We start from the raw sequence: 12,440 nt of genomic DNA, 5'->3' as shown, positions 1-12,440 counted from the left end.
GCAAGCATATGACATAACGTGATCCTTGTTCCTAAGAGCTTACAGTGTAGGTAAAACTGAATTACAATGATACGAGAAATGAAGCTTAGAGAGCTGTGACAAAAAAGCAAAATTTCAGTTCTCCTTCAGTGGGGAATTCCTACTGAAGTCAAGAGGATCTTTTGGGGACAGATTTGGCCCCTGCAATAAGTCTGCCTCTTTTCATTGGTTCTCTTCAGCTGAGGCCACTTACTATTAAAAGGGCCGTATTTTGCCATATTGTCAGGCATGTCCTGGAGTCTCCAGGCTTCAAGTTTTTCTTATTGAAACATACCTGTGATCTTGGAAATTTGGGGCTTGAAAGAAAGAATATATAGGTGTGATAAGAAAACGTGGTAAAGTACTGTACATATTGAGGTCAGAATTTGTACATCTCGTGATTACACCAAGTCAAAAATAGCTGCGCTGGGACCGGACAGCGTAGCTTCTCCCATGTTTACAGGCAGTCACCAAATCTGGGCTCTTATCTTCGGACAAAACAGTCACAAAGCTTATAGCTATTTAAAGATCTGTGTCAGGAAAGCTAGTGAGGTTAAAATGAAGAGATTTTAAGTATTTTGGCATCTCACCATCCTTTCAATCCCACTGTTAAATTACGAGGTTTTACAGCTGTTTTTCTTTCTTCAAAGTCTCTTTTCAGCTCCCTTTTTTGTTGTGTGAAAGACCCATACAGAGCAACAGGGGAAAACATGCCAGATAACAGATACACAAATAACACTATCTGATGCACAGATATAAAACGTTATCTTTTTATATCATTTCTCAGAATAATCTGAATTTCATGCAGCAGAGCGAGGTTTCTTGGAAGTCATCGGCGTTCCCTTAAGAGAGGTCAGAGCAGAGCTATTTCTCCTGCCGCCCTCTCACAGCCTGGGGCAGGAATGGGGCGGAGGCGCTCCCGAGTCCTTCCCTAATTTCTGACCTAGAACAACAGGCAAAGGAGAGAGATCTATCCTGGCTTAGTATTCTTAACAGAGAGTTTATAAAGCTAATTTAAAAACATACCACAGAATAAAGAAATAAAAAAAGAATTAAAACTAGCAGCTATGTCTTTGGGCATCTTGTTCTGTGACTTCGGGTTGCTACTTTCTCCTCTGCAGGCATCACTTTCCAGACCATAACTTACCTTGTTAAGCGTATAATTACCATGGCAACTGCAGGTTAAAAATGTTAATGGAACTAGTTAGAAACGGAGCATTTTTTTCTTTTTCAGCTCTGGTGCATACATGAGCTGGGGTATGCGTATGTTTCTGAGACAGGCAGAGGGAAATCACAGTTCCTACATGGACAGATTTTCTCCCTTCTTTACACTGATCCAATGATTTACATTGCCCAAAAAAATATGACAAAAGATGGACCCTGCTCTAGGATTCCACAATCTAAACAGACAAGGCAGCGAGAGCAAGGGGGAGAGGAAGCGTCATTGTTGTTTAGAGGGTACAAACACAGTTACAGAGAATGCATTTTTAAATCAGTGAAATGTCAGGACGTGGCATTTCTTGCTCTAAGATGTACCTGACCCATATTTTCCAAAGTGGTTGGAAATGTGGGATGTTTCTCTGTTGGAGAATCTACATAGAGATACCTTAAGTAAACCTGATTTTCACAAGGTAGTGATGGTCAGAGTGGCTTGAATGTGTCTACAGGTAAGCGCCTGGAATAACTCAGCATGTCCTACCACCTTTCTCATGTCTATCAGCCATGAAGATACTTCTTTCATGCCTACTGCTACCGATGGTGTTAACACTTCACCAAGCTGAGCAAAATTCACCCTTCAGTTTGGTCTACTCTGCACTTACAATGTGTTGCCCAAATAGCTGTCAAATAGTACCATGAAAAAAATCATAACCTGACACAGCTATAGTGGTGAAAACTGTACTGTAGATATGAGCCTATAATCGAAACAGTCCTTTTGCTAATGCAGTTTATTCTGATTGGCAAACCAATACAAGCCGTAATGAGACAAAACCTCTTTTCTGAATACAAGATGATTCACAGAAAAAAATATGTACTGCCCTAGCTAAACTGTACTAAACATTTGCTAATATAAACAGGGTTTGGGGGCCAAATGCAAAAAGATGTCCAGGTACTTAACGCCAGTGAATTAGATAGGAAAATAGTTTTGCAGATCAGGGCCTCGGCGTAGTTTCTATCTGCAAATTCTCACATGTCAGTAGAAGAATGCATCTGAAAGGTTACCTTTGCAACCAGAAAATAAAGTTGAAATAGAGATTTCACAATATATACAAACTTCAGGAAATTCATTGGGAGACCTTAAATCTTCTGACAATAACTATCTTGTGAGCTTTTGAACTTGCAGTATTCTTGCAGCATTCACACAGACATCTTTGGACAGTAAAGCTCACCCTGTCAAAGGCAGCATCACAGACCAGGCTTACCAGATAGGAATAACATTGCAGGTGCCTGCATAGCCTCAGCGCGGACTTTTCATCTTTTCTGCACATTCTTATTCCTGCCTTGAGACTCCAGAGACTTTTTTCCCTTCTCTGTCACTGCAAGCAATGTCTACTTCGTGAATGACTTTCTGTCAAAAAAAAATCCAAACCCAGCATATTAAACCAGGAAATGGAGTAAGAAAAAGCGAAACTTGCATGATTCTAACTTTAAACTCCTGTTATATGAGGATTAGTAAAGTGACCGGGAATGCCACGTCTGCCAGTTTTTGAATGCAGACAAGCATTTCCTCAGACTACGTGCATACAGCCAATACTGATTTGTCAGCTACTTTGCCAAAATTGGCCAGAGACCCTTGAGAAGCAATAAACCTGAAACTAAGCATGAATGACTGAAGCAGAGAAATCAGAGTAATCTTGCACTGTGGCTATGAAATCCTGGGTGAAGTTATATCTGAGTTTATCTGATGACTCTTTGTTTTCAGTGCTCAAATGTAATTTAAATGGGGAAGTTCAGGTACCTAAAGATAATGCCTTTGTAGATGACAGTGGTTGCTGGAGTTGTCTAACCGGGTTGGCAGCTCTGAGACAGGATTTATGGAAGGATTCCTGCCCTGCTGGAGCAGCAGCTGCAAGCCAGATGGGATTCTCAGAACTTCTGAAATGACATTAGACAGCACTTATATTTAGGCACCTGAATCTCTCTAAATGTTCCTTTCATGGAAAGAAAAGTTTTAGCACCCCTTCTACGCTACTTCTAAGTCAGAAGAATGGTAAAATTGTGTAATCAAACACAGGTTAGAAAAGGAATGGAAAAAGGCACCACAGGCAGTCTTAACGTGTCTTCTTGCAAGTATGCATCATGACAGTCTTTATGATATCATGTATTTTTTTCTACAAAACCCAAGTCTCATTCAGTGTTCTTTGAAAGGCAGATACGCATTCAAACCTTTCCATCATTTAATTACTGTGTATCTTTCAGACTGCTGTGAATACAAAATTATTAATTTCCTTATGGAAAATTATTAATGAATATTAATGAATACATCTTTACAGCACCTCTTCCTAAGAAAATTATCCCAACTCTCAGTTTACTGTGGCAGCTGTGATGTCAAAATCTTTAAACTGACAACAAGGATAGGCAGTGTGGACGAAACACACTGACGCTGCATCTGCGTTGTGTCCACATGGGTGATGCACTACCTCTCCTGAAAGCTGAGAACATGCTGGAATTCGTCAATTAACAGAAGGTTTGTCCATTTAACATGTTTCACTGTCATATGCTAAATTGTATCACACCTTAATAAAGGTTTCAAAAGGTGCATTATGTCACCTTATCCTTGACAAAGATACTAACACAAGGCAATTATAAAGCTTGAGTCATTAAGTTTACATTTGCAATGTAAGCCAATTAGAAGCAGGAAGACAAAATAGTGTAATATAAGGGCTAGTAGAGATAAATGATTCAGCCAAGCAGGGTGGGCAGGGAGAAGGGAGGACAGCAGAGGGGTGGTTCTGGCAACGCTGTTTCTCATCTTCACAGCCAGGACGTGTTTGGAGACTTCTTGGTGAGAGATGCTGGAATGGCAAGGATATGGTCTTTTCGTTAAGTCTGAAACAGTTACCACATTTTACACTTTATTTAACCCTGGAATCTCTGTCTCATATTAAAGTGATTAGTCCTAAAAACCTAGTCTGAGGTTTCGAAATTTGTCGTATACTTAAAAGGCAGGGTGAGCCTGGGTGAGAGCAGGGAAGGTGGGGGGTAGCGTCTCAGCAGCAGCAGTGAGTCACCAGAGAGGAGGAAGCAGAAGTGCCCCGTCAGTCTTGCAGCAGAGCCAAAGGTTTTGAGAGCAGGGCACTGGGTAGTGCTGATGTACAGGGAGGCTGGTACTGCTGGTTACTGGCGAACAGGCGATCCTGTCAAAGAAAGACACCCTGGTGCTGCCCCAGCTGCTGCTGGCACGGGGCGCTGAAATGTTCTCCAAGGCTCCAGGTGAGCCCTGAGGCGGCACAAGCATCCAGGCCCAGAGGTGAAGGACAAGGTTAGCAATTAGAGTTGCCCACAGTCACACACCTAATCAATGCCTTTTCTGAGCTTTTGCTGTTTTGCTAACACTCAAAATGCCCAGTGTAGCTTCTGTTGACTTTACTAGGCCTGTAGCCTGAGGAACATCCCTCAGAGACCACGCTGAAAGTCTGGCTGAAACCACCTGGCTAGTGTCTTGCAGGAATGCTGTGGCAGAGCTGGGCAGTGCTGTACTAAGCAGAACAAGGCTTAAATCCTTTGTAGACTCAGTCCCCAAGCCTCTAGGGTGACATATAGCCCTATAAGCCTGCCCTTTCTCCTCTTTCTTCTTCACAGCACAACCTTCCAGCATCTTCAACAGAGGAAATGGGTCCCATGGAGCAAAAAGAAAGTGCTGTAGAAACCAAGCTGTAATGTATGTGCATAAAGGGAGTCAAATTAAGGCTGCCCAGAAACTTTTAATCTTGTCATTTCCTAATTTCTTCACTTAACATTCTAGTAATGTGGTATTTGAAAAAAAGCAATTTCCTATTTTCCATCCAGAAAAATCCAAACAAACCACAGAAGAAAATTAATTCCATGATGTGAATCTGCCTTAACTCTTACTAGTGGGGTTGGGACCTTTTCAGATCCATAGCAAATCCTCTATCGTCTGTCATTCAGTTTTTATGTTTTTACTTGTTTTGCCTTCCATTCCTGCATCTCTGTAACAGAAAAAGATTCAAGTTCATGTTCAGAAGGGCAGTATGGTTACAATATCTCTGTTTATCCCCCTGTGTCCAATCTCCCCTTCCATCCTTGCACACTTCTGCTCACCCTGCCAGCATGCTTTACTCCCATTTTTTTCTCTACCCCCTCCCTTGTTAGCTTTTGCCTTCTGCCCTTTTCTCTGATGTACTGGCTCTGCTTTTTGCCTCTCCCATCCACAGCAGTTTCTCTCTGTCTTCCCTTTCACCAAATGCAGCTCCTGCCTTGGTGTCTGCCGGCTGGCACTGCCTTACCCCTCCGTGCCTCGTGCCGACACCAGCAGCAGCAGGGCTAAAAGCGAGGTGCCCTGCCTCTCCTCGCTCCTGACAAGCAAGCGTGGCAGCCGGCAAAGTCCCAGCTGATGGGAGCAGCAGTGCCTGCGAAGCAGGATTCAGCTCCTGCATTCCCCAAATTTCCAGGAAAAAACTTTGCAGAGATCAAGCAATGAGCATTGCAGCTGTTTGTGTGTGTGTGGGGGGGTATTATAATGTGATGACTGCAGAAAAATAAGAGTTAAGATAGAAAGTGTGTGGATTAATGTTGTTCCTGGTTAGATTGCTCTAATAATATTTGTTGTGTATGTGAGGAAAGATTTTATGTCACACGTTGAGAGAAGACTATTTGTTAGACTTCTGTTTTCTTTACAACGTTGCACTGTTGGCTTGGCAAAAGGAACACCGCGTTTGCTCCAAAAGCACATTTCCTGTGGCAAATTTAATATTGAATTAACACGGGGCTAAATCCATAAAGGGACTTAAGCTTCACAGTGCTCAGTGTTGTAATCAAACCCCAGGCCTTTCCGAGACCCAAAACAAGTTTCCGAACTCTTTTCATGTCCCATCGTGCTCTTAGGCAGAACCCACGCTGGCGACGAGCCACCTCGTGGCAGGTCCTGGAGTGGTGCCCCGGACCCTTGGAAGGACGGGCCGTCTCTTCCACCGGACAGTATCACACTGGGACGCGGGGTAGCCGGAGACTTTGCAGGGTGTTGGGGCCATTCACGTCACCGGTAAGTGTGTGTTAGCAGGAGGCAGACAGACACACTGCACATTGATTCTGGCTTGGAAAGCTTCATGCTTTTTGCTTTTAGTAAATGGCAGTACTGGAGACTTATTTGCTTGTGGCTGTTCTTGGACTCCTCTCTAGAAGCGTACAGAAGAACTCTTCGAAGCTACTGTATACGGGTGTTTGGTACTTTCCATTTGCTCTCCTGGCTTAGTACAGCAATTTTTCACTTGGCCAACTATTTCAGTGGTTACTGAGGCCCTCTGGGGCGACTGCCAAGAGGACCTAGGAGCTAAACCACCTCCCAGTGCTCGTCTCAGTGTTGCAGTAGGTGTAAAACGTTAGCTGCAGCTGCCAGGTTTGACGTGTACAGCCCTGAACAGTTGCAGGAACTGTACGTTTTACATCCTTGAGGCTAGGACCTGAGCCAGCTCCCTCGGCAGGTGTTGTACCCTTGCCACAGGGCTACAGATCCCATCTGTGGCACCCTGGCCTGTTGAATATTCACTTTTCATGCAAATTACAGTTGTTTCAGTAGAAGAGGCTGAGCAAAGCCCGCTCCAGGGACTCTTTGTTTGTGGTTGGGGTGGGAGATGTGGGCTCACGTCTCTGTTTCATCTCCAACAAGGTGGAGACTTAAAGCCAGTGCCCCAGTGGCTCATTCATTGCTGGTCTGAACATAAGGCTATGCTGCTTGCCATTATCCATGGGTTTCTTATGCCATTACTTATGAGGCAAGACAAGGAAGGAGAGGCTGTGCAGAAACACTCGCTGGGACTTCGCTGTGAGCTAGGGCTGATTTTGGGCAACTTCTGGAAATTTGTGAATGGCCACTGGGAAATGTGGCACTTGCAAAAGCTGAGTGAGACTTTTGACCTTCACCAAGGGGCTTCAACCTAGTAGACAAACGTGTAATAAGATCCAGTGGTAGGAAACAGATGCTCAACTTGGTAAGTCTTGAGATGGTGTGCAAATTTTTAAAGGTGAGAGTGACTAACCACTAGAAAAACTTGCCAGAGGATGTGGTGAATCCATTCATAAGATTTTTTTATTTTCTAATTAAGAGTAGCTGTTTTCAAAAAGGGATACTCTAGTTCAAATAAGAACTGACTTGAAAAAATCTGGTAGTTTGTGTTACCCAAGATACCAGGCCAGATGATCACAACTGACCCTTACAGCTCAATAATTATTTGAAAGAGTCACTGGATACTTAAATAACTCTGGTGGGTTAGACCACTTTTTATCTGCACATTATATACTATTGTGTGAACTCAAAGAGTCATTTAAAAATAAATGTGTAATGCTGTGCTTCTATCTTCTTCCTGAAACTTCTTCAGCATTTCCTTTTGAATGTCCTTCCCTTAATCAATGGTTATCCTCTAACACCAAATGCAACATGTAATTTTGGTTCGTTTGTTGCTAGTCAAAGCATGTCCCATTTAATTACAATAGAGGAGAAATTTTCCTCTTGCCCCATTTCAGCTGGCTGACCCAGTTTCTTCAAACCCAATTCCAGTTTTCTAAAACCCTTTTCCATAAAACCCTTCTTCCTCCAAAAGGAAGTGACAAAAGTTAATATTAAAAAGCTCATGACTTCCTCTAGGGGAAAAATTTGAAGGCAGATTTTTAAACCTGGTGTCCTGCCTAACTTTGTATTTCTTCCTTCATATTCTAAACTGAAATGTTTGCGTGAGTACAGGTGAATGTGTTATAACTGAATTTGCTATAGACCAACTGATTAGGCACCATGGGTCATCATGTGAAGCTGTGAGAATTTTCTGAGTATGAAAGCTGCCATATCCACCCAAATTTATTATTTTGGTGAAATATAGGTGTGATACTTTTATATGTCTTTTTTCAGTAATGCAATCCTGAAGTTTATTATATGAGATGCCATTTTTATTTGCACATGGTTAACTAAAGAAAGTTTTATGTTCTTTTTCTCTTTTTCCTTCAGTTTAAGTAGTTGGTTGTTGCACATGCACAATCTGTGTTACTAAGCAAAGTTGTACTGTGTAATGTTTGTAGTTCCATATGCAGAGTTAAAGCACAAACTGAGATCTTCGCCAGTCCTCTTTAATGGCACTTATGAATATTTAATAGCTCCACCATATTTGTTAATCTACTGTTGAATTCCGAAAACAACACATTTCCTCACGTTCAAAACTGTTCTACCTATTTTCATACCAGTCAGCCAAGTTTCCTTAACTGCAACTGTACAGCTCCAGGCCACGCGGACGCCCTGGCGGGAGGACTCAGAGTGGGAAGGGTTTGAGAGGGAGGAGAAGAGGGAGGAGAGAGGCCAAGGACACCGAGGTACAAAAGGTGCACATTCCTGTAGGGCTGGCAGCCGCTCCTGGCCCACTTGGATGACAGACCAGCAAAAAGCCTGGAGAAAGAGGTGGGTGGCAGCTCTTCCTCTGTTTCTCAGTTTATAGGCCACGTTGCCCTTCCTAACCCCTTCCCCATTCATTTCCTTAGGAGCTATGGACTATAGTGGTGCCCAGGACCAGGAATTTTCCTGCTGGAGCATTTCTGCTGACCTGTTTATATTTGACTGTAGGAGTTCCCCCATTACGATTTTCAGTCTTTGCTTAAAGATGTGTGCCCTCCAACCTTGTGTGTCCTTGGTGGGAGAGATGGCAGGGAGCTGCGGCGGGTAGTGTGGCATGTGGTGTGGGTCTGCTGTGAGATGGGGAGGCCACTGTCACTCTCCGAATGTCTGTGGTCTCTGTGTAGGGGATGGGTGTGTAGGGTTTGGTCTCTGAGGGCACTTGTGTGGGAAGTGCTGCGACAGCAGACTGAGAAGGTCTCTGGCTGAAGCGCATGGCCAATTGTGTGTTGAGAGCACATTAAGGCGTAGAAAGGGTCTGGCTGTACCCCAAGAGTTTCATCTAAAAGCCGAGGCATGGAGCCCTGGGTGTCACCTCCCAAGAGCTGCGCAGGGAGCAGGACCTGGGGCAGACGCTCTCGTCTCCTTCTGGAGAGGGGGAAGGAAGGGCTGCCTTTCTGAGGCGGTTCCTCTTCACCCTCCAGGGCCTAATCGGCCAGCTCTGCTTCTGCCTTCCTCACCTCATGACACTGCCACCTCCCAGCCGGACCCACTGCTCTGACAGCCAGCCCCTGCCCCCTCCCTGGCCCTGGCAGCTCCTCGCAGAGCTGCGAGGAGACAACCCCAGCCAAAAGCGCCCAGGTCTGGCGGTCTCTCTGGCCACAGCCTGGGAGGGCAGCAGCTGCGGCTCCAGAGAAAGGGAAGGGTGGTTGCTTCGGCGCTGTGGAAGCCGAAGCCACTAGCCACAGCCACCAGCCAACATGCTAAAAGAGGCAGAAGAGGCTGGAGAAGGCATAACCAGAATAACCACCCATGCCCCTGGGTGGGTCAAATGCCCCTGGTGATTGAAGCAGGAGGGTACAAAGAAACTCCAACCTCTCTTTTAGGGGAGATGACCAGGAAATTTTGAGAAGCTAATTCTTTATGTTTGCATTACTATTACGGCCTTCTTCCTTACCTGGTCCTCTTTCTTTCATGCAGCTGAGAACCTTTTACTGTTTCTTATAATATCCTTTGCAGGTCTGACTCAGCTTGACTTTTGGCAATACTCCTTTTATTGAACACAGATTTCTTTGCTGATCAAATACTTTTGCAATACTTCTAAGCCCTCTGCTACTCTTAATATAACTTCTGAGATGCTGACTCAGTTTGCTTAGTCTGGAGCCCTTCTCTACAAGATTTTCTTTTGCTTAGGATAAAAGTTCCAGAGACTATGGCACCTTTAGCTTAAATGCATTTCTTTCCATTCATGTCTCCTATTTCCTCAACCAGCTGAATTCATTTTATCACACAAAATTACCCTGTAGAAATTGAAAAACTTTTAAATCTTCCACTAAATTTAAGCTGAATCATGTTGTAATCATGAACCAAACTTATTTTCTATAACCAATTTTATTTTATAACCAGAGAATATAGAGAATACTCTATATTTTCTAACATCTTCTCTATTATCTAAGCATCCTTTCTGAGCCAAATGTGAGGAGCTCTCTGAAGCCCTTTCCCTCCCTTCTTCACCCCATTGCAAGTGGCTAAGGCTCCGTGCCCCGTTTCACACCCCATAGGCATCCTGCGATTCTTTGCTTTTCTGAGAAAATCCTGCCCATGTGCCTGACCACGAAACCAATGAAAAACCTGCTGTCTTTCACTCTGGCTGTAGCCTGGGAGCATTTGTTCTCTAATCTATATGTAGGAAACCGGTGTCTCTGCATAATACATGTCCCAAGAGCATGTGTCCGCTGAGCCATACTGCTGTGATGTATACCCAAATGCTGACCGTCTTATAGTACTATGTTACAAGAACTGCATTTTTATCCTTGCAGGACTCCAGCCCAAACATGCCCTTATCCAGGCTTTTCCTGCTTATTTCTTGTGGTCCAGTAAATCAATTGTACATAAGCCATTCCCACCCTGAGGTATGAATGAACCCTACGGTATGAATAAGCACTCCAACTGCAAGACAATGCCAATGGGGGCATGACATTTTTATCTTATTTCCTGATGCATCTACTAAGTACTGACTGAAGATTGTGATTCTGAGGATGATGCCTCATCATTAGCAAATTAGATACTGTAATCTAGTTCTAAATGAATCTTCTTAGGGGGCATTATTCAGGGTCAGATTAAAATTAAGCAAGGGAAAGACTGATTAAAATGTAAGGTGAGCTTCCGCTCTGCACTTCTGGCGGGTGCAGCACAAAACCCTTGAAAGGGCAAAGGTATTTTTAAACTATCTTTTTTGCCTTGCTGGTTTTGGCCTGCTCTGGGACTTTCTCTAAATTATGATGCCTTGCAAATCCTGTAATGATGTGCACCTACTCCCCTCCTCTGGGTCCGAGTCCCTGGGCTTGGGGGAGGGAAAGAAGTTCTTATTGGGTCTAATACCATGCCCAGAGCAGGAAAATCTCTTCACATTTGAATGGGGGTTTTAATGGCCATTGTAGCCTCTTGGCCTGGGGGTTGCAATCTGCAGCAAGAGCCCTTCCCTTACTTTTCTAAACCACCTCAGCGTTATTGCGCAGGGTCACAGGAACTTGGGCTAGCTAAGGATTTCAGCTATGCTAGTGGTGTGTCCATTAAAATACAGGATCCCAAGTTAGATCATACATTGCTGAGGGATAAAAAAATAATTAAAGGTCTTCTCAGTTTGTTTCTCTGTTCTTTTGTTGAATATTGCCCTGAACTCCTGAGAGGGAAATAAGGCAAACCCGTGCAGCAGTGGCTGTGAGAGGCCGGCTGCACCTTACCTGGGACCCAGCATATCTGGGGGCACCTCTGCCTGCTTTTGTGCTCCCTGCTCTAGACCAACCCTTATTTACTTTTGTAATCTCAGATTAATTCCGGCCAGATTCAGACGACTGGGATGCCATGCTGATTCCATTAGGGCAATATGGAGCGCTGCAAATGGCCAATAAAATAATATTTGCTTTTAATTTTGACTGAAGTAAATGACTTAGCAAGTCACCGTATTTCAAAGCTTTGCTACAGCAGATCAAAATTGTCCTGTTAATTAACTGCCATATTAATTAATTAGATGTGTGAGAGCTGATGTTTAGCTGCAGTCAAATAGCGGCATGTTTATTTTTTTCATGCTTTCCAAATGGCATTAGCATTTCTAGTTTCTTGTCTCGTATCTGCTTTCTTATTTCATGACTGAACATGAAGCGTGGTTATGATAAATAACGCTTTGAACCGTTCTGACTTGATCTCCTCCCTGCTGCCTCCCTGTACCCCGGCGCCCAGTGGGAGACTTGCTGGCCGGTGCTTCCCGGTGCTCCTCATCCTCCCACCGACTCCCGCAGAGCCCCAGCCGGACCACGGGCGCTCAAAGGGCACTGCCCCACATTTCTGAAAACACTCTCCTTGAGCCAAAATTACCCACAAGGTGATCTAATTACATTCATTGAACAATGAATGCAACAAATTAGAGGGAAAATTATTCTTCGTTTCTCAGCTGGGTAAACCGAGGCACAGGGCAGCTGCCTACAGTTATATGGCAGGTCAGCAGCGAAAGCTGGAAAGCGCATGAAGCCTTTTTTTATTCCCAGCTGCCTCTTGCCTGGCTCTTGGTAGAGGCTCTTTGCCTTTCTTTTCTGAATCTTACCCTTCAAAATGACAGAAAGGATTTCAGTGACAAGCGGGACCCTGAAGGGAAAAT

At 44.1% G+C, this 12,440-nt stretch overlaps 1 long non-coding RNA gene across 1 annotated transcript; it reads right to left on the bottom strand.

The window, feature by feature from the left end:
- Positions 1 to 761: 761 nt before the first annotated feature.
- LOC135328261 (uncharacterized) lies at positions 762 to 4,628 on the bottom strand. Its single transcript, XR_010389066.1, has 2 exons — positions 2,439 to 4,628; positions 762 to 961 (listed from the first exon to the last, which is right to left on the bottom strand). It is a non-coding gene; the product is annotated as an uncharacterized LOC135328261 (long non-coding RNA).
- Between the last annotated feature and the right edge of the window lie 7,812 nt (positions 4,629 to 12,440).

The sequence above is a fragment of the Dromaius novaehollandiae genome, chromosome 4 (assembly GCF_036370855.1).
Source record: "Dromaius novaehollandiae isolate bDroNov1 chromosome 4, bDroNov1.hap1, whole genome shotgun sequence".
Taxonomy (NCBI): domain Eukaryota; kingdom Metazoa; phylum Chordata; class Aves; order Casuariiformes; family Dromaiidae; genus Dromaius; species Dromaius novaehollandiae.
Note: the sequence above shows the minus strand (reverse complement) of the source record. Positions and strands in the feature narration are given on the sequence as shown.